Below are 21,839 nucleotides of genomic sequence, written 5' to 3' on the forward strand. Positions count from 1 at the left end.
ATGTTCAGCACTGATCTTTTTTTAAATACCAGCTTGATTATAACACACCATAAAATTCACCATTTCAAAGTGTACAATCCAGTGATTTTTAGTATATACACAGAACTATGCAATTGACACCACCATCAAATTTCAAATGTCTTCATTACCTTAAAAACAAACCCCGTACTCCTTAGTAGTCACTCTCCATTCACTGCAACCACCCCAGCCCCTGGCAACCAATGATCTACTTTCCGTCTCTATAGATTTGGCAATTCTGGACCTTCCATATCAACAGATCCATGTAATATATGGCCACTTGTGTCTAGCTACCTAGACAGCATCTGAAAACAAAGCAAAGCAAAATGAAAGGGAAAACAAAATCTTCCTCCCAAGAGGCAATTTAGCCTAGAGCCCAAGAGATAGGCTTTGGCACCAGACGAAATTTCAAATTAAATCAAGTCCTAACCCTCTAGCTGTTTGATCTCAAGCAGACAGCGTTGGTCGACCACCCAACACCCCTCTCAATGTCCAACTCTCACCATAGAGACTGGAAAGTCTAAGTAGCATTGTCCCAAGTCCTCCAGTTTCGCCAAAAAGGAGACATTGGAAAGTCTCAGATAGCTCCTAGGAAGGATATTTCCTTCCAGGATTAGAGAGAGACGTACCAGAAGAAAACATAGTGTCATTTGTCCTCCTTCCTTCCTTCGAAGGATGTGTGAAGGCAGGAATCTCGGACACATGGCTGCCATATTGTGACCATGAGGGAAAGGCTAAGAAGATCCAGAAATGCCAGCCTAGATCTGATTCTGTTGCTCCAGATCCAGTAGCAGCAACTGTCTTCTCAGTGATTAATTGTGCCTGAAAAATAAGCCCTTGTATGTCTAAGCTTCTGTTACTTGGGTTTTGGTTACTGGGAGTATCAAATTCCTGCAGCAGAAAGTTACTTCACTTCTATGCAGAAGTTCACACACTGGGGCAGAGCTCCCTCACCTGTATCTCGAGAATCCGCTACCATTTGTTGAAAATTGGTTTCCTTTTGGGAGTGTGTCTTCTTTGGGGAAGCTCATGGGATTTGCATCCTGTTCTTTTGCTAAGATATGAGCCTGTTAGTCAACCTACACTCATCAGAAACCCCTCCCTGAAATTTTATTTTTGAGATGGAAAGTTAATCAGAATTCATTCTTCCTAGTGGAAAGCACACTGACTAATGAACCTGTTCCCACCACAGGGCTGATCCTATATTTATCCATGCATACCTTCATCCATTCATTCTAAAAAATTTATTGAGCACCTAATATGTGGCTTCCCTGGTGGCTCAGCTGGTAAAGAACCTACCTGCCAATGCAAGAGATGCAAGAGACATGGGTTTGATCCCTGAATCAGAAAGATCTCCTAAAGGAGGAAATGACAACCCACTCCAGTATTCTTGCCTGGAAAATCCCATGGACAGAGAAGCCTGGCATGCTGCAGTCCCTGGGGTCTCAAAGAGTTGGATAAGACAGAGTACACACACACGCAGTTTAATAGGTGCCAATGTAAGGACATGGAATTGAAAAAAAGAGACAAATTTAAGTTGTTTATATCCTAAGTAGCTGATGAAAAGTGAAAAGTGAAGTTGCTCAGTCGTGTCCAACTCTTTGCGACCCCATGGACTGTATCCAACCAGGCTACTCCATCCATGGAATTTTCCAGGCAAGAGTACTGGAGTGGGTTGCCATTTCCTTCTCTAGGGGATCTTCCTGACCCACGGATCAAACCCGGGTCTCCCACATTGCAGGCAGATGCTATACCGTCTGAGCCACCAGGGAAGCCCCAAGTAGCTTATATCCTAGGACTATAAGCATCTGTGTCTTATATAACATCAAGTGGTGATGAGGCTATGAAGAAAAAGTAGACTGAAGGGGATAGAGTGTGAGAGAGATGGGGAAAGGTGACTTCTGTTTTAGAGGGTGATCAGACAAGGCCTCACTAAGGAAGCTATGTTTGAACAGAGAAGCTCTGGCAAAAGGTAGAGCAAGTGCGAAGGCCCTGAGGCAGGAGCCTGCTGACTATATCTGAGAAACAGGAAGGAGGAAGTCAGTGTGGCTGGAGCAGAAGGATGGAATGGAAATGTGATTGATGAGCAGGCAGGGGAAGAGGCAGGACCCAGATCAAATCGGATCAAGCCACTCACCAAAACATGAGCAAACCATTTCAACTTAATCCCTCTGGCTGCTGGATGTCGTAGCCTAAGAGGGGAAGGCAGGGAGGGCCAGCAAGGAGGTGACGGCAGTGTTTCCGGTGAGAAATGATGATGCCTAGGATCCAGTACTCTTGCCTGGAAAATCGCATGGACGGAGGAGCCTGGTGGGCTGCAGTCCATGGGGTCGTGAAGAATCAGACATGACTGAGCGACTTCACTTTCACTTTTCACTTTCCTGCATTGGAGAAGGAAATGGCAACCCACTCCAGTGTTCTCGCCTGGAGAATCCCAGGGACGGCGGAGCCTGGTGGGCTGCGGTCTATGGGGTCGCACAGAGTCAGACACGAGTGAAGAGACTTAGCAGCAGCAGCAGCAGCAGCAGGATCAAGGTTGTACCCGTGGGGTGAATGGGAAGTAATCAGATACCATGCATATTTAGAAGGTAGAGCTAACCAGGTTTACCAAACACCTGGATGTGAAGCGTGAGAAAAATGGGAGAGTCAAGGACAATTCCACCCTGATGGGCTGAGGAGCCATTTGCTGAGGGGGAGGACCACAGGAAGGACCAGATTTTTGGTAGACAGGGTGATGACAGACATTACGATGGTGGTCATTATTGTGGGCCTCTTGGGGCTTCCCCGTGGAAAGTCTAGTCCCTCCGCTTTCCCACCATTCAGAGCTCCCAGCATCCTTCCAGTAATTTGGCTGAAACTAACCAGAGTTCATTTCTATTATTTGACACCAAAACCCCTTAACTGATACAAGGGGCTCCCTTGGCCCTTGAGTGTCAGCACAGGAAACTAAACCCCATTCTGACTGTGGGAACATGTGTTCTGAGCAACAACTAACAAATTCACAAATGAACTTTCGGACGCCACCCACTTCTCAGCAGGAGGCTGACTTTTCCTCTCCCGGTGTCTCTCCTCAGAGAGACAGCTTCTGCCAGTACAAGGTGGGGAAGTGTCAAATACTATTAAAACCTGATTGCTAATTCAAATGCGATTGTGCTTGATATGCTTGTCGTGTAAAAGTGCGCAATGTAGCTTCATAAAATTGATAGAACTCCCTTTGAAGATATTTTTGTCACAGAGGCACTCAATAAAACTGTTTCCATGAGGCTCCTCTGCCTCTTCAGTATTTTGCTAGTGACACGTGAGTGAACTAGTCCAGAACCTAGCGAAGCATGTTTCCCAAAGAATGTTGGAGGAGAAGGAGGAGTGCTCAGATCCTTCCTTTTTATTTCTTGTTGTTAGGAACTTCTCTCCCAACTGCCCGACGATACGGTTCATCTGGTCACTGGGAAACCAAATCAAAGCTGTTTTGCTTCAGAATCAGACGCGATGAATGAATAACCCACAGAGGTTGCTGTCACTAACTCAAAAATAGCTAATTATAAATACCAAGTCCAAAAATTAATCTGTTCAAGGAAATGTTTCTTTTCTTCCTGCCAACGTCCAACAAGCGTTTTCAGCCTGGGACCCAAGAGAACCACAGATTCCCATTCACTAGCAAGATGGTGGAACTTGACTCCCATCTTTGTTTTTCATTTGTTTGTTTTCCCATCTAATGTTTTAAGTTGATACACTGTAGTTTCCTTCTTACTCAATTCAAAAAAAATTTTTTTTTTCCCACGTGACATGTGTGATCTTAGTTCCCAGACCAGGGATGGAACATGCACCCCCTGCAGTGGAAGCATGGATCTTAACCACTAGACCACCAGGGAAATCCTGACTCCCATACTTGGATGCAGCCAGCATGGAACAGAAGTAGGTAAGTGATTTCTTAGTGGTAAAGCTGACCAACTTTGGAGGGACACTGACTTGAGTTCACAGCTGGGTGGTCTTGGGAAAATTCTGTCATCCTGGACGCTCGGTTCCACATCTGTAAAATGGGCTGGCATACTGCTGCAGTGAGAGGTGGTACTCTTTTAAGTGTAAGTGACAGAAAATCCTATTCAAATGGGCTGAAGAAAAAGGAGATTAACTCAGATATTTGAAGATATTGAAACTAGAGCTGGCTTCTACCCCAGTCACTTTGGGGAGCTCAAAAATCTCATCAGGACCTGGTAACCCTGTGTCTTGGCTTTGCCCTCCACTGTATCAGCTTCACATTCAGGCTGACCAGTTCCAAATAGGGGCAGGATGGTGGCCAGGAGCTCCTGGCTTTTGTATTTTTCGAATGAAAACTAGAACAGCCCTCTCCAGCCATTTGAACACTGGCCCAGTGTCGTGTGTCCATCCCTAAGCCTATCCCTGACCCAGTGATGCTCTGCTCATCCGGAAACCCGCGATGGAGCCCTAAAGGTGTCGGGCCCAGTGTCGTGTGTCCATCCCTAAGCCTGTCCCTGACCCAGTGATGCTCTGCTCATCCGGAAACCCGCGATGGAGCCCTAAAGGTGTCGGGCCCAGTGTCGTGTGTCCATCCCTAAGCCTGTCCCTGACCCAGTGATGCTCTGCTCATCCGGAAACCCGCGATGGAGCCCTAAAGGTGTCGGGCCCAGTGTCGTGTGTCCATCCCTAAGCCTGTCCCTGACCCAGTGATGCTCTGCTCATCCGGAAACCCGCGATGGAGCCCTAAAGGCGTCGGTGCTGCTCAGAACACATGGGCACGTGGGGAAGACGCTGTTCCCCAGGGAAAGCGAGTGCTGCTGCCAGGACTCGGAAGAACTCGTGCCGTGAACCCGAAACCTGGTAAATGTGCATCCTAGACTCTGTCAGGGTAGATGTTTCAGATGCAGTTTATTAAAATGAAAGCTTAAAAAAGACAAGACTGGAAAACAGGAAGTGATCAGTGCACAGCAGCACACAACGTCTAGCACCAGAATCTACTTTATCAGGCCCGTCCAGAGCGTTCAATAAGAAAACACTGGTCTAACGCCGGTGTCAGTCAAGAATTACTTTGGTTCGGGGGTGATGAAGATGTTTTGAAACTAGACAGAGGTAGGAGTTGCACAACACTGTGAATGTGCTAAATTTCCCTGAAGTGAATTCACTTCAAAGTGGTTATATGGATTTCACCTCAGTATTTTAAAAGAATACTTTGGGCTGCACGTAAGAGAAAGCCCTAAGCTACTGACCTTAAAAAGTAGAGATTTCTTCATCTTAGACAACAGGAAGTCCAGAGGTTTATAGACCAGAGCTGGTCAACCAAGCCCTCAGGCCTTCCTTCTTTCTGCTTCAGCACTCTCAGCATAAGGCAGTGATCCCCGTGGTCACAAGGCGACTGCTTCTGCTCCAGGCCTCACATCTGTATTCCAGGTGAGAAGAATAAAAACGGCAGAGGGACAAAAGGGGGAAGGTCGGAAAGAAAACAAGTTTAGCAGAAAGGCTGGCTCAGTCTTCCCTACTAGAACTGCTAGTGGCCACCCCTGGCGGCGGGGCAGGTGGGAGAACAGTGCGTCTGTTTATGTGGACACCCTGAGCGCCGAGGCAGAGTCGGAGTCTGCTGACAAGGAAGAAACAAGAACAGATGTTAGAGAGACAACGAACATTGCCTTCCAGTGCCCACAATAAAGTAGGGCTTCCACAGATGTCAGTGGACACAAAAGGAGCAGGGTGTGGTGCTGAAATTCTGAAGACAAAAGACACAGTCCTCTGTGCCATCACCTCTGAAAGCTACTGATTTCTAAGTGTGAGATTAATTAGGCTTATTTTTGGTATTAAATACAAGCTGATTGAATAGGAGAGAAATGAAAAGGTAAGCGAAAGAGACCAATAATCCTCTTAGACCAATCATTTGCCTTTTTTCTTGTCTTTTCTTTTTTTCGTTTTCATTTTAATGAACTGCATGCATCTGAAACAGCTAACCTAACAGAATCTGGGATGCAAGTTTACCAGATTCCAGGTTCACTGCCTTCACGTCCCCAGCAAAGAATCACTCTAAAAGCTTGATTTTTGAATCCCGGTACCTCCGTGTGTCTTGTGTTCACGCAGGACGTTAATGTACTGAGGATGACTTTTCTTTCGAGGTACAATGAAAACATGAGAAATGGTTTTAATAAAGAGGGTTTGAGAGAGGTCTCGGGGGGGAGCAGAGGAGGGACTTGGTTTACATCTGGATACTGAAAGGGCAGCAGAGGGCTTCTCTGGGGGTCCAGTGGTGGGCAGTCCGCCTGCCAGCGCAGGTGACACTGGCTCGGCCCCTGGTCCAGGGATACCCCACGTGCCTCAGGGCAGCTCAACCCGTGCGCCACAGCTTCTGAAGCCCACGCACCTGGAGCCCATGCTCTGCGACAAGAGAAGCCCCTGCAACGAGAAGCCCGCACATGGCAAGGAGGAGCAGCTCCCTCCCCGCCCCCCGCGCCCACCGCAACCAGAGAAAGCCCGCAGCAGCGAAGACCCAGTGCCACCGAAGAAAAAGACAGCAGAGAACACACGCAGAACCCATCACTGCTCTCATCGTGGAGTCCGTGTCGCTGGATTGTCAATGTTTAGCTAACTATAAAAGACACTTGCTGTTGTATGACTAAATGTCATTTACATACCGTAAGCATTACACTCTGTTTGAACAGAAACTTCATTTTCTAATATGTTTCAGTTTTTTTCCTCGTGAAAAATAATTATTGTGCATTTTTGAAAGTCCAATAATAGCAACTGAAGATGCCCTCCCAGCCCCAACCCACAGGGAATAATCCTGATCAAACATCCATCTCAGGCCCATTTTTATACCTATTTCCACCAACATACACGCATTTTTTAAAAACAGAAATGGAATCCTACGGTGCTACTGGGCCAGGAACGTTTATTCTCTTGTCTCGCGTTTCCCTGGAGAGAGACTGCGAGCACGTGACACGCGTGCTCCCGCCCCCAGAGAAGTGAGTTACTTGATTGACGGGCGATAGCCATTGGTCCACAAGGCTCAGGTGGGAGGGCTAACAGTAAAAAGCTAATTTAGAACCTGCTGCTTGGAAAATCCCATGGATGGAGGAGCCTGGTAGCTTGCAGTCCATGGGGTCACGAAGAGTCCGACACGACTGAGGGACTTCACGTTCACTTTTCACTTTCATGCATTGGAGAAGGAAATTGCAACCCACTCCATTGTTCTTCCCTGGAGAATCCCAGGGACGGCGGAGCCTGGTGGGCTGCCGTCTATGGGGTCGCACAGAGTTGGACACGACTGAAGTGACTTAGCAGCAGCAGCAGCCTTTCTTCTCTATCCCAGAACCATGTAACCTGAGGCAGCAACCTTTGACAAGTATAACTTTTCCCTGGGTAAACTGTGCCCAGATGGACATACTGCTCAAAACATCCTTAAAAAAAAAAAAAATTTTTTTTTTCATCAGAAGTAAAGTTGACATTTTTATATCTCCATCTATCTGAAAGTCCTCTGGACTCATCTAATTATTTTCCTAAGTAAACTCCTAGACATGAAACTGCTGGATCAAGACACATGGACATATAAAGTTAGTTAGCTAGTTATCGCTAACTTCCTTCTGGAAGGATCTCTGGAATATGATTGAACCACAAATGTCTTATTTTCACATCTTTATCAGCGCTGAACGTTTTAAAAAATCTTTCCCATTTCTCTGAAATAAAAATAATGTGTGATTTTACTTGCAGTTCTGCTATTACTGAGACTACATGATTTTTCATGTGCTTAATACATTCTTTTTGAATTGTCTGAGAAATTAAGTTTTATTATTATAAAGCCAATGTCCTAATAAACCCTTGTTCAATGTTAAAGTGTTAGTCATTCAGTCGTGTCTGACTCTTTGCAACCCCTTGGACTGTAGCCCACCAGGCTCCTCTGTCCATGGGATTCCCAGGCAAGAATACTGCAGTGGGTAGCCATTTCCTTCTCCAGGGGATCTTCCTGACCCAGGGATGGAACCCAAGTCATTGCAGGTGGGTTCCTCACCATCTGAGCCACCGTGTGAACTCACATCACAAGGGCCTCACGCAGCCTCCTCTCTCACCACTCCTCAAAAGCAGCCATCCCAAGGTCAGGACTCGGAGTTGCAACAGAAACCATCTCTGGCTGTCTTGAGTGGAAAAGGATAGTTTATAGTGAGAGAATGTCCATGAGGGACTGAGAAGCGGGCTGGAGGCAGCCCAGCCAGGAAGCTCGCCTGCGGCCATGCAGACCTGCTCGGTGACAGACGTGCCCTGCAGCCTCAGCCCCTGAAGCCGGCCCCCTTGCTTGGCCCTGCGGTGGGCTCTGGACAGCGCCCGAACGCCTCTGCAGCTGCTGCCTCCAGAACCTGGACGGGGCTCCCCTCCACTCACGGGAGTGCACTCCGCGGGGCGCCTGCAGGAATCTCAGGGTCCGCAGTGGGTGTCTGAGTTTTGCTGTATGAGAGCTGCCAGGGAGGCTGGGACGGTGAGCCTTCTAATGACAGACAGTGGGCGCTCACGTGTGGCGAATCTCCCATGCCTGGGGAGGATGCAAAAAGGGCTTGTGCTGCCGAAGAAATAGCAAGGGCCCAGCAGAGTCCTGGAGGACCAGATCTGTGTGTTGCAGTGCCTGGGACCTTCAGAAGCTCCATCCAAGTCAGGCAGCCCAGAGTCCCTGCCCGACCCCAGTATACCTGTTATCCCACTGTCCCTCCCTCTAGGGTGCGCCCTCTTTCTTCGGCCCGTCAAAGCCCTGCTGATCCAGGCTGCACTCCAATAAAAATTATGCTTAAAATATATCGCAAGATCTGAAGTTTCAAACAGTCTCTAAAAAAAAAACAAAAAACAACTTGTCCTCTGCTTCTTTGTTGCTACATTTAGAAGACACTTGGAGTGAGAGACATTCTTCTAAGAAAGAGAACTTTCTTCAGGATGGAAGACAGATCCCCTAAAACACACACCCTAAAACAGAGATTCCTGTCTTCCTAATACTTATATTATTTTTTAAGTTCGCTTAATGAACAAATAGAAACTTCTTCCTTGACCTGGAAAGCCTGGAATCCGCCTGGCTATCCCTTAGCACCATTCTGGCACGAGAATGTCGGAGCTCTGGGCAGAAAAATCACCTCACAGTGTTGATTGACATCTCAACAAGCGTAGAAAGATGTAGCGTGTTTTGATAGGTACATCGCACATTTTTTACTTTCTCTTCAGTACACCGGATGGTGCCTTCTAGAAATGGTGATCAGACACTTGTATATCCCAGACTGAGCTTGAGGAAGGAGGATATTGTTCCGTAGCGTTACAATTGCATCATCTCCTTGTAACAGGCAATCGGGCCCTTCCCAGATGCCCTCAGGATAGTAGGAGGGGCCTCTGCATCTGCTCTTGCCGGCTGAGCCAGGCTCACTAAGGACACCCACAGTTGAGAAGAGCAGACCCCGCATTACAAAGTACGCATTGGGGAAAAATACTCAAATATGTCAGAATTAGCGCAGTGGTTGTCTTCGGGAGATCAAGTTAGCGGGATTTCCTCAGGTGCTTTGTGTTTTCCCAATTGTCTACTAGGTGCATGCATTTCATTTTCCCACAGTAGCTCATCTGCTCCAACCCCTCGCCTCTCTCCTCTTCATCTTCAGGGGGGAAGGCCAGCCCATCTTTCAAGACCCGCGCCGCCTCCTTCAGGAGTCCCCACAGCTGGGTGATCTCTCAAGTCAGTCTCTCTCTCTCCCCGGCTCCCCTGTCTCTCACTCTCCTCGATGGGATTAGGTTTGGCTATGTTCTCAGTTAACCCTGCCTGCCACTGCTGCCCTCTGTGAGCACCAACTCTGTTTGTTTATTTTTTCCAGCCATGACTGGCACAGTAGCTTACATGGATCAAGTACTCAACAAGTATTCAGAGTTGAATTCTCATTTTTTTCTTTAACAAAGGTTTACCTTATCAGATTAATGGTCTCAAATGACACTTCTCTCTGAGAAATCGAACCAGGTGGGGCACAGCCATATCCTTGAAGAACCAGAGCCTGAGATTTTTCACAAAATCCACACATGGAAGCTCAGAGGCTTTGCCACATTCTCACAAGCTTCAGGTGATCCTGGAAGCCCCCATACTCCACCCCCACTCCCGTCGGAGATCCACTCAACATACCCACCAACACAGGCACCAGAGACACACACCAAGACATCTCGTGCAGGGTAGTGTGAACTACTCTAAAAACTGGATTCAGCCTTAATCTCTGAATATAAGTGAAAGAACGTCCACAGAGACTGTGGAATATTCTCCAGTGGTTATAAAGACAATGTTAGTTAAGCCTACACATAGTGAAGTAAAAAGATCACCAAAACACGTTGTTAACTAGAGAAAGCAGTACATCAATACATAGGCTAAAATTCCATAAAAGTAGTAAAAACTAAAAGCTTATTTTTAAATGACAGATACATACAGGAGATATCTGTAGTCTATACATGGGTATGTGAACAGTGATTATTTCTGGGGAAGGAAGAGAATTTTCAGGAAGGGATAAAAAGGGATGGCAGCATATACCTCTATGTTAAAAATTATGTCCTGAAATGATTATTGTTTGCATTTTTATGAAAATGTATTCTCCTACATTATATGTGCGATTATAAAAATAAAAAAGAATTGTAATTTTAGGACAAGTTAGAATTCCCAAACACGTTTAGATGAAGTCTTCTGTAGAACACCATGGGAATCAATTTATAAAACTTTAAATAACTACGTTTTGCTTGTCTGCGTTATGTCAGTCTCATAGTAAGTTATAGCCTTAATTTGCAGCAGTTAAAACTGTAATGCAGTGAAACAACTTAAATTGAGAAACTTTTATTGATTATTTTACTTTTCTGAATATTGGGGCGGGGGGAGTGAGTCGTAATTTATTTTTAAACGTGTGGTTTCAGAATCACCAGAATCTCATACAGTTTGCTTTGAGAAGCCCAAATCTAAGGAGAAAGGGAAAGAATCTAGAAAAAAAGTAGGCCATGATTATCAGGGAGCTAAGACAATACAAGCTGAACAGACTGAAATCTTGAAAAACAAATTAAAAGAATATCCTGGAAAACTGGCTTAGATAACAAAAATCACTCTGGAAAAAAAACAGCAGAATCACCCACCTAGACCACACTGCTGCTCTGTCTTTTCACAAAGGATCCAAGCAGACAGTATTAATATTTACAATAAATTTTCTTTGTGCAGTAACATATATAGAGAAACACTAGTCAAAAGACCTGTGGGATTGCAATAATTTAAACTTATACCTTTGCTTCTATTGCAGCATAATACCATGGGGATTCTATACATATTGAAAGACTCAGGATCGTGTTATACTTCTTAAAGTAGAATTTCACACACATAAGCTGAAAATAAAACAATGTCTTGGAGAAAATTTCATAACATGCTCAACAAGAATTGTATCAGAATTCATAGCCCCATAGTCATTTTTTCAAATTATTTTTACAAGAAAAACGTTAAATATGCAACTAAAGAGCGCCCTCTAGTGGGAGATGGTGTTTGTACAAAAACTCAGAATTTGACCTATTTCCAGAAAATACTGCATCTCAGATTTGCTGTGGATAAAACAGACTATCCTTAGAATATATTGCTTCAAATCACAAAATTCTTTTTGAAATCACTGCATTTCACAATTCTTCTCTCCAACTATTAAATGAAATTGGCTATTCTTTAAAATATATTGTTTTTCTTTGAAAGCATATCAAGACTTAAAACCATCATTTTTTCCTATTAAAACACCTTCCTTTGTTTAGAAATCCTTGAGCCTTGCAAGCGTGATTCCAAGTGAGTATACAATGAGGACATGTTTGCCTCTCTTTGAAACATGTCTCCTTTGGCCTTCAGCGCAAATCTGCTGATGCTGTCCTATGGCCTGATGCAGACAATGATAACAACCAAATTAAAATCCCTCTTTAGGCAGAATTGAAAGGTGCTGAGGAAGCCTGCCACGGCACATTTCAGCAACGTGCCTGAACCGGCCATCTTTATACAACCATTTATCCTAGTTTTTCCCTATCAGGTACACACACGTGAATGCAGAAAAGAGCTTAAGCCCTCAAATGCCGAGAAGGTTGAACATATGACCCAAAAGATCAGAAACAGGAGTTTCACCAAAAAAAAAACCCTCAAGGAAACGCAGGAACACTGACCTTGAATCTGGACAGCATTTAGTTTATTTTACTCAGTATCGCACCCTTGCGATTTTTACCAGATTAATGTTCCATCTGTACAGCTCTTACCTGTTTAACTTATTTAAAGACCAAGATCACATACCATAAATAGAAACTAACCACAAAAAGAAAAGAGTAGTATATTACATTCTAGAAACTGGGTTTTCTATTGGGGTTTGCTTCCTTCTTAGTGAAAAAGAGGAGATTGCAGGATAAGTGTTTAGGACAAAGAAACACGCAAGTAGACTCTCATCCATGTTTCTGGAAGGACTGAACAAATCAGGATTCAGTGTTACTGAAGCTGTGTCCATGTAGCACCAAAATCATCTCTCATCCTGGCAGCAGTCCATGTCCACATTTTTAGGAGGCATTCTTCAAACTCTCGCTTCTCACATGATCACAGAAAATAAAACTCAAGAAGGGAAAGTGCCTTGCCCAAGGCTGTTGGAGCGGGCCTGGCTGGGGCCCGCCCACAATCCCTCAGGCGTTTCCACCGCAGTGCTCTCTAGGGCAGCTTCCCGCTGCTAGCATCCCGTCTCTCTGCCTGGGGGCTCCTACGGGGTGCGGGGTGGGGGGGTGGCAGCCCACTCTGCTCATGCACTCAGGGCTGAACCAGGAGTCCTGGAGAATTAACATCCCAGGGGCAGTTCTCAACCAGTGACCAACAGGAACCGGTATATAAATACCCCAGCTCCCTCTCCCTCCTGTCCAGCAGGCATGCAGTCCGCTCTAGCTCCTAGGGTTCCCACGAGGGATGAGGCTCATGTTACTCACAGAACTAACCTATTTTATCTTGTTGCTTAGTCGCTTAGCCATGACCATCTCTTTAGCAACCTCATAGACTGTAGCCCACCAGATTCCTCTGTCCATGGGATTTCCCAGGCAAGAATACTGGAGTGGGTTGTCATTTCCTTCTCCAGGATATCTTCCCGACCCAGGAATGAAACCCACGTCTCCTGCATTGGTAGGCAGGTTCTTTACCACTGAGCCACCAGGGAAGTCAGCTTGCTTGACAGCGCATCTTTCATTGGCTGTTCTCAATCCTAGTCTCACTGCCCCGTTCCTTTATGGATGTTTCTTGGGGTCACTCCCCAGATAATCTACTTGCACTTGGATCTGTATCTCAGGGTGTGCTACGGTTCAGTTCAGTTCAGTCGCTCAGTCGTGTCCGACTCTTTACGACCCCATGAATCGCAGCATGCCAGGCCTCCCTGTCCATCACCAACTCCCGGAGTTCACTCAGACTCACGTCCATCGAGTCAGTGATGCCATCCAGCCATCTCATCCTCTGTCGTCCCCTTCTCCTCCTGCCCCCAATCCCTCCCAGCATCAGGGTCTTTTCCAATGAGTCAACTCTTCACATGAGGTGGCCAAAGTACTGGAGTTTCAGCTTTAGCATCATTCCTTCCAAAGAAATCCCAGGGCTGATCTCCTTTAGAATGGACTGGTTGGATCTCCTTGTAGTCCAAGGGACTCTCAAGAGTCTTCTCCAACACCACAGTTCAAAAGCATCAATTCTTTGGCGCTCAGCTTTCTTCACAGTCCAACTCTCACATCCATACATGACCACTGGAAAAACTCAAGTTAAGACAGTTAAGTAGGAAATGAGCAATAGAATCCATTTCTTAAGCCCACTTTTCCACTTCTTTTAGGATGGTGTTATTTGTCTCCTCTTTGCCATTGCTTCCTTGTCCCAAGGTCTTTGGACTGAGCCAAATCTAAACTATGGTGCCTTTCAGTTACAAGTGTGCCGGCCAGAAGGTGCCAGGGCTGAGGAGTTCCCCAGAAGGTGGAACTTGCGGCACAAAGTCCTGGGCAAACCAGGACCCGTTGCTCACCCTAGTCAGCCACCACTTTTCCCTTGTGAAGGGGCTACAGTTCGGGATCCAGAAAGCCTGGCCTCCTATGTGTAACACGTAGGCACAATCCGTAAGACACAGCTCTAGTAATGCAGCGCCTGGAGTTCCCCAGGTTATTACAGACAGTAAGTCCGCTGCGTACAAGCCTTCCAGCTGCCAACTTTAAAAGATGCACACACGCTCACGTGTCCAGTCACATAAGTCAGTCCACGTGTCTGGCGCGCATTGTCACGTGTTGCGTCCTCTACGAGTTGTTGTGCTTCCGTGTGGTGCTGGTGGTGAAGAGCCCCTCTGCCAGGGCAGGAGCCATGAGAGACAGGGGTTCGATGCCCGGTCGGGAAGATCCCCTGCAGGCGGGCACAGCAGCCCACTCCAGTATTCTTACCTGGAGAATCCCATGACCTAGGAGTCCGTGGGGTCTCAAAGAGTCAGACGTGACTGAAGCGACGTAGCACACACAGCACACGCATAGCGTTTGCCATTCCCTTTATTTCCTTCCCTTTATTCCTTCCCTTTATTCTGCTCCCAGGATGTCCAGAAGTCAGTGTTAAAGCACAGGTGATGTAGCTGGTACTACTGTGCTTTTCAAGGCGTATGTGTTAGTCACCCAGTCACGTCTGACTCTTTGCAACCCCATGGATTGTCGGCCACCAGGCTCCTCTGTCCATGGGATTCTAGGCACGAATACTGGAGTGGGTTACCATTCTCTTCTCCAGGGGCTCTTCTCTACCCGGGGATCGAACCCAGGTCTCCCACCTTGCAGGCAGATTCTTAACCATCTGAGCCACGAGGGAAGCTGTTCTATAAGATTAAAAATAGTTTCTTTATTCTTTGCGTTTGTTTTCTGTGTGCTGTTGTGTGGGAAGTGTTACAAACCTATCACATACAGTACTGCATAGCAGATTGGGTTAGTTGGGTACCTGGGCTAACTGTGTCGGATTTGAGAACAAATTGAACTTAGGAGCCCACTCTTGGACCAGAACTCAATCATATGTAGGGGACTTGCTACATTCAAGTGACATAAAAGATGACTTTGCACTCTGCTAGGTATACATTTATCTTCTTGTGTATTAGGAAAAATTTAGCACAGCAAATGTGTATTTTAGAGACATTCATGTCAAAGAGGATACTCAGATAGTCATTTAGATGTACTTTTCTAAATGAGCTCATTAAATAAAAACAAATTATGGTACACATTTTACACACTCCTGGCAAAAAGTCTTGTAGAAGTTTGTTAGCTATACAGATAATACTAGAAATCATATATTTATACATTTTTAAGTAAATTAAATTCACTCTTTTAATTTGTTAAGTAGATATCTCTTCAACTGTCCTTCAGTAGTCATTCCTCTTAACCTATTAAAAATAAAGGTTTCTATTTGACAGAATCTCAGACAAATGAAGCCAGCAGTCTCTATCAGGTGGCAGAAAGATTCGGTTCCTGAGTAACTGCTGGGTGCCAGTCGTTGGACAATTAGAAAATACATACTGAGCACTCACTCTTGTGCCACTCGGTCCTTCATCTAATAGAGAGGGAGGCAGACACAACCCCGGCCTTGGGGAGCTGACAGTCAAGAGGGTGAGACAGACATTAACTGAATACTTACGCAAATAAGCACGCAGTTATCGTAACTGAGGTAAACAAAAATAACGTTCAGCAAGCTGTGCTCAGAGGCACAAGGGAAAATGTATCTTTATTTTCTGTAACAAACCCTGGAGTTAGTGGGGTGGGCGGATGAGAAGACGCGCAGAAATAAAAATCAAAGCTTGCTTTTTAAGGTATCTCTGTCTCTTCTGGTTTAAATGCAGCCTCTTTGGGTTCGAAATAGTGTCTTTCAGGTGAACCTCAAAGACGTGTCTCTGAAGTAGAGATCCACGCTGTGGGAACGAACGATAGCTCTGTCACGCCCTCACTGTGAGATCTGGGGCGAGTCATTCAGGCCCCTGAACCCCAGCTCCCAGCCTGTGAACTGGGGGTGGGGATGGCGATGCCCGCTCCTCACTCCAGCGGGGCGGTGAGAGGTATATTCTCTTTCCCTCAGAGTTCTTCAGTGGCAACAAAAACCGATAGGCCACTGTTGTTCGGACAGCAAAAGCAAAAAGGAAATGCACTTGGAAGGAGATCTGGGAGTCTCCAGAATTTATGGGGAGGCTACAGAACCGGGCGTGAACAAAGGTTCTGCTCAAGCAGAACCACAGACAGGGCTCACTGCCTTTGGACACTCTTTCGGTCTCTGAGTCGCTTCACTCACAATCCAAAGTCCAGGGTTAAGAGAGTCTGATTTACTGAGCTTAGTTCACTTGCCCACCCTTGCCTGCCCTGGAATAATAAGAAGTTTCTACCTCTTTGGCCTCTATAGTGGGAAGTGTGAAGGCTTTGATTAACCATGCTCATGAGGGAAAGATAATTTCTAAAACTGAAAACAGGATCCTGTCGAAAGAGGGGGAAAGTACTGGGAAAGTACATGAAAGGTCACCGAAATGTAAAGTGGTGGTTATTCCATTTTTCTTAGCTTTAGTGGAAGCCTTGTCTACGCATTTGTGGCAGAGGGCGATGGGGAGGGAGCATCTGCTCCCCCAAGGGCTTCTTCACACTCTTGTTCCCAGCGTTACAGCAAAAATACAGACACTTAATGGCAAACCTAGGCACCAAGCTTTGATTTATACTAAATCCAAATTCTTCTCCCAAAAGCATCAACCATAAATAGCAAAAAGATAAATAAGAGTATGTGACATGTGAGGAAATCCATGGGCTTTGTGATTTGTGTATGAAACTACTGATGATAAAAACATGATCAGATTATCATGCATTTTCAAGGCGAAAATAGTAGGTCACGGGGTAGGATAAATGTGAGGCATGACCATTCAGTTGGGAAAGAAATCTTTTTTAAGTTCAAAATAGAGTGAATCATGACCAGACAGTCCAAGAACATAAATTTTACCATCATCATTTACAAAATATTACTATTGAAACTAGGCCATTACGCAAAAAATACAGGTAGTTCCTCAAGAGAAAATACTTCAAACATTAATGTAAATAATAATGTTTTAAAGTTTAAAAAATATAACCATGAATGCAAGAGTTATAGACATAATATTTGACTCTTTTTGTTTAAATGCTGTTCCAAGAAAAAATGTCTTCTCTTGGGCACATACATAAAGGTTAAGAAACATTAGCAGATCATCTGTATATACTAGTTTTGTTTTTCTACCATAAAACAAGGAAAAAATGCAGCACAAATTAAAAAATTTTAATGCTTCATCCGAATGATATGTTAAAATATCCCAGAAAGAAATTTTTTTTTTAATTTTATTTCTTGGCCACACCATTAGGCATGTGAGATCTTAGTTCCCCCACCAGAGATGGAACCCACACCCCTGCCTTAGAAGCTTGGCGTCTTAACCACTGAACCACCAGGGAAGTCCCAGAAATTTTTTTAAATAAGCAATAAAGTTAATACAGAAGTTCTCCTACTTCGTGAATGTATTGAAGAAGGAAGAAGAGGGAAGGGAAAACGAAGAAAAAAAGAAAGTGAAAAAGAACGCAAATTTATAATGCTAAAAGAACAACTGTACAGCTCAGAAAATTCGTATTTGGTTACACCGTAAATGCAACACTAGAACCAAACTGCAGTAAGTCACCTCAGAATTTTGTGTTAATGTTTGATTGACAGCATTGAGTGATCCATTTAACAAACACCAGTTGAATTTCGAGATGATTCAACACTGCATGAAGCAAAACTGTAAGAGGGACTTACTATTTAAATTATATGTTATGTTACTATCAACATAATTGTATCCCACATGTGACTAAATTTTGCCTACACGGTTAGAAAATAACAGATAACAAAAGCTTTTAAGAAATACACATTTGTGTAAGTTCCATTTTCTATTATCTGTTGATACTGTATCTCACGTTCTAATACAGTGGTTGTTTTGAAAACACAAATTATACAGAAACTCACTATTCTCCCCCCCCATTTTACCCATCATTCAAATTCCAAGGCAGAGAAATTTTTCGTCTAAATGAATTGTAGGACTTCCTTCTCCTTCTGTTAATTTTTTAAGGCATTAGGCACCTAACAAAAGAAAAATACATTCTATGCATTTTACAGTTGTTTGCAAATATCATGCTAGTGGAAGAAGCCATACGGTACTGTTTTTAAGTCTGTATCAATACACATCAGCCAGTGTAAAAACCGCAGTGCTTTATCTATAAAGCTTTGACTGAAGGAACTGGCATAAGATTTGTTGAGTAAAATCTCCACAAAGAATATTACTCTGGATAAGATTTGGTGTGTATGAGTTAATCAATTTTTTGTCGGGCTGGCCCTTAGGATTACTCTTCTGCGTGAATTTTGGTTCTGTTTTCTCTCTGTTCTTCCCTCATGGAGTTGAACCTGGAAATAGCATCACTCTTGAGCTCGTTAGTTTGATAAACTGGCCTAAGTGTAAGCGACAATGGGCACCTCCAACACAGAAGCTTTTATGGGTCTCCAGGGGATTCTGGAAAACACCAGGAAGTGTTTAGGTACTGAATCACAGCCAAGTATTCTGAATCTTTCATTTTTTTTTCCTATGAGGATGTCAGCATTAAAATATAGAACCTGCTTTTCCCACTTGGTTTCTATTACTTGTAAAGCATTCAAGAGCTCATAGGCTAGAATTACTTCCTTCCCAGACAAGAGAACAGGCAAAAATTTGAAAATGCGTTAACACTTCCTTTGCTGGTCTTCTTTAACATTTTTGAGACAACGATATAATAAAAATGACTAAATACTAAACCTGAGCATTGAGCTTCTAAATCCATCATATTTTTATCATATTTATCCATGCAGTGTTCTCATCTTTGGTGGTTTAGATAATGCATGTTGAAATAAATTTCACACAATAACTAGTGTGTTTTCGGATATGACGCATCCATCATCCAAATAACCAGGCAATTATGACATACAAACCTTTGGGATAAATGATTTGTTTTAAAGGTTGTTTAGGTTACAGGTAAAAATTAAGCTTTACTACAAAGGCAGGAAGAAATAAGATAAAATTAAGGTTTGTAAATAAGAATTTAAAACTGAAATTTGGGTAGAAATGACTTGTTGTTTTTTCTAATTAAGCACACGTATTATTTAAGTTAGAATACCTCAGACACCCCTTGGGGGGGTGGGGGCGGGAAACAAGAGATAACTGTATTTCCTCAAATCTTAGCTTATCCATCTTTGCTTACTGACTGCTTTAGCATTTTTAAAAAATCATCCCAACAACTGAACATTGAGATATTTATCTACAATCAAACAAGCAAAAATATAGGTACGAAGATGCTGAATGCACCAGAATGTAATATTAACAAGCTGGAGACAAGTGTCCATCAATAGGGAATGACTAATAAATATTGATTAGAGTCATATAATTGGGATATAGAATGCTTTGCAGACATTTTGAAAAATTGAGGAGATCTGTGTACACCAGCGTGGAAGTTTATGCATGACTTAGTGTCGAAGGCAAAAAGTGTTCTACATTCAATAAGAATAGTAAGATGTCATTTTTAAATAAGCATTCATAGATATATTTGAACATTGCTTACATTTTTACAGCAAGAATATATTATTTGCTTGCTTTATTATTTTTCAAATGATTATTTGAAGGGCCCAGAGGATACCAAAAAACCTGTTAATAGTTCTTGTAGTGAGAATGATACAAGAGAGAAAACATTCACTTTTTTACCTGTGTCCATTTTACTCGTTTTAAACAAAAGACCCCATATTGCTTTAAACAATACTCATTTTGTCTGTGCACTGGTTCAGCAAACAATGGAAAAAATTTCATTTATGTGAGGTAAAGGGGATAATATTAAAATCAGTGCAAGAATCAGCAACTAGAGAAGGAAAAAGACATGGATGTCTAATGAAGGAAATGTAAACTAACAACAATCATGGCATCCAACGTGGCAAAAAGGGTATTTAAACTATTCCAGCTGATGGTAGGAACAGAAATCGGCATCGCCTTCACAGAAAGCATGTCTACATCATATAGCTTGAGCTTCACAAACATTTGTGTTCTTAAATCCAACATTCCAACTTGTAAAAATTTAGCCTAAGAAAAGAGTTGATGCCAACAGCAGTGCTTTAAAAAGCAAAGAGCAGGAAGCAGCCTAAACATCTGGCAGAGAGGAGTAGGTGGCTTATCATTATTTTTATTCATCGTACGTTGATGGATTAGAACTAGGCATTAGAACTGTGGATTAGAACCAGGCATTATTCCGTTAAGTTCCAAGGGCTTAATAAACATTCTGTCCTGTGCTCTTAGAACAACCCTATAAGATATACAGTTTCTTTCTACTTTTACAGGTAAGAAAACAGAGACACAAGTTGTTTCATCACTTGTCTAAGATCTGCGACCAGTTAAGAGGAGTGGAGGGATCAGCTGCCAAAACCTGTGTTCTTAACCAGCATATCAATCTGTGTTCATCCGATGGGATACAGGTAGCCATTAAAGATCATGGAATATCACTGACGAGGAAAAATACTCACGATTTCTTGCTCCATAAAAATATATAATTCAACATAGTATTTATAGTATGATGGTTCTTCGGAACCACACATTCACATGTAAACATAGAATTTTCTAAAATTAACATTTCTTTTTATATGATTAGAACACATACACATTAGACATAAAAGAGGGTATTTTTAATCATTCTGTGAATGCTTAATGACATCAATTGATAAGCAAAAGTAGAAGATGCTGGAATTCCCTGGCGGTCCAGTGGTTAGGGCTCTATGCTTTCACTGCCAAGGGTGTGGGTTCAATTCCTGGTTGGGGAACAAGTCTCATGGTGTAGCAAAAAAAAAAAAAAAAAGCTTTTTTTAATGCTAAGAAAGTGCCCTTGGACTTCCCTGGTGATCCAGTGGCTAAGATTCTGTGCTCCCAATGCATGGGGCCTGGGTTTGATCTCTGGTCAAGAAACTAGATCCCCCATGCCACAGCTAAGACCCTGGATAGCCAAATAAATAAATAAATAATCTTTTTAAAAAAAGGGGGTGGGGAGGGGTGCCCCAGTGTTCACTGCAGCACTGTTTACAATAGCCGAGTCTTGGAAACAACCCGAATGCCCATCGACAGAGGAGTGGATAAAGAAGGTGTGGCGTGTGTTTATACACCTGGGTAGTCCACACACAGACACGCAAAGTACAAAATACAAGGCCGCGAAGCACGAGGCCGCGAAACACGGGGCCGCGAAGCACGAGGCCGCGAAACACGGGGCCGCGAAGCACGAGGCCGCGAAACACGGGGCCGCGAAGTACGAGGCTGCAGTATATAAAAGCGTCAGGGATCCTCTGAGAGATGAGATTTAATCTTTTTCATTATACTTGCAAAGATAGTTTCCAAATTTTTACAATATAAATGTGGAACTTTTAAAAAAATGTTATAATTAATACTTACGTTTATATGCATAATAGCTTCCCTGGTGACTCAGACAGTAAAAAACTCACCTGCAATGTGGGAGACCTGGGTTCGATCCCTGAATTGGGAAGATCCCCTGGAGAAGGAAACGGCTACCCACTCCAGTATTCTTGACTGGAGAATTCCACGGACAGAGGAGCCTGGCGGGTGTCCATGGTGTCGCAAAGAGTCGGACACGACTGAGTGACTTTCATTTTTCACGTGTGTAATACATGAGTGAAGCAAGACAAAGCTCTTCTGTTGCACATATATTTGTATTATGTTTATAAAGTTATATGTTTTATTGGAAAATTCAAAATACACCATAGTCTGACATTCTGT

The sequence above is a fragment of the Bos indicus x Bos taurus genome, chromosome 13 (genome assembly GCF_003369695.1).
Source record: "Bos indicus x Bos taurus breed Angus x Brahman F1 hybrid chromosome 13, Bos_hybrid_MaternalHap_v2.0, whole genome shotgun sequence".
Lineage (NCBI taxonomy): Eukaryota > Metazoa > Chordata > Mammalia > Artiodactyla > Bovidae > Bos > Bos indicus x Bos taurus.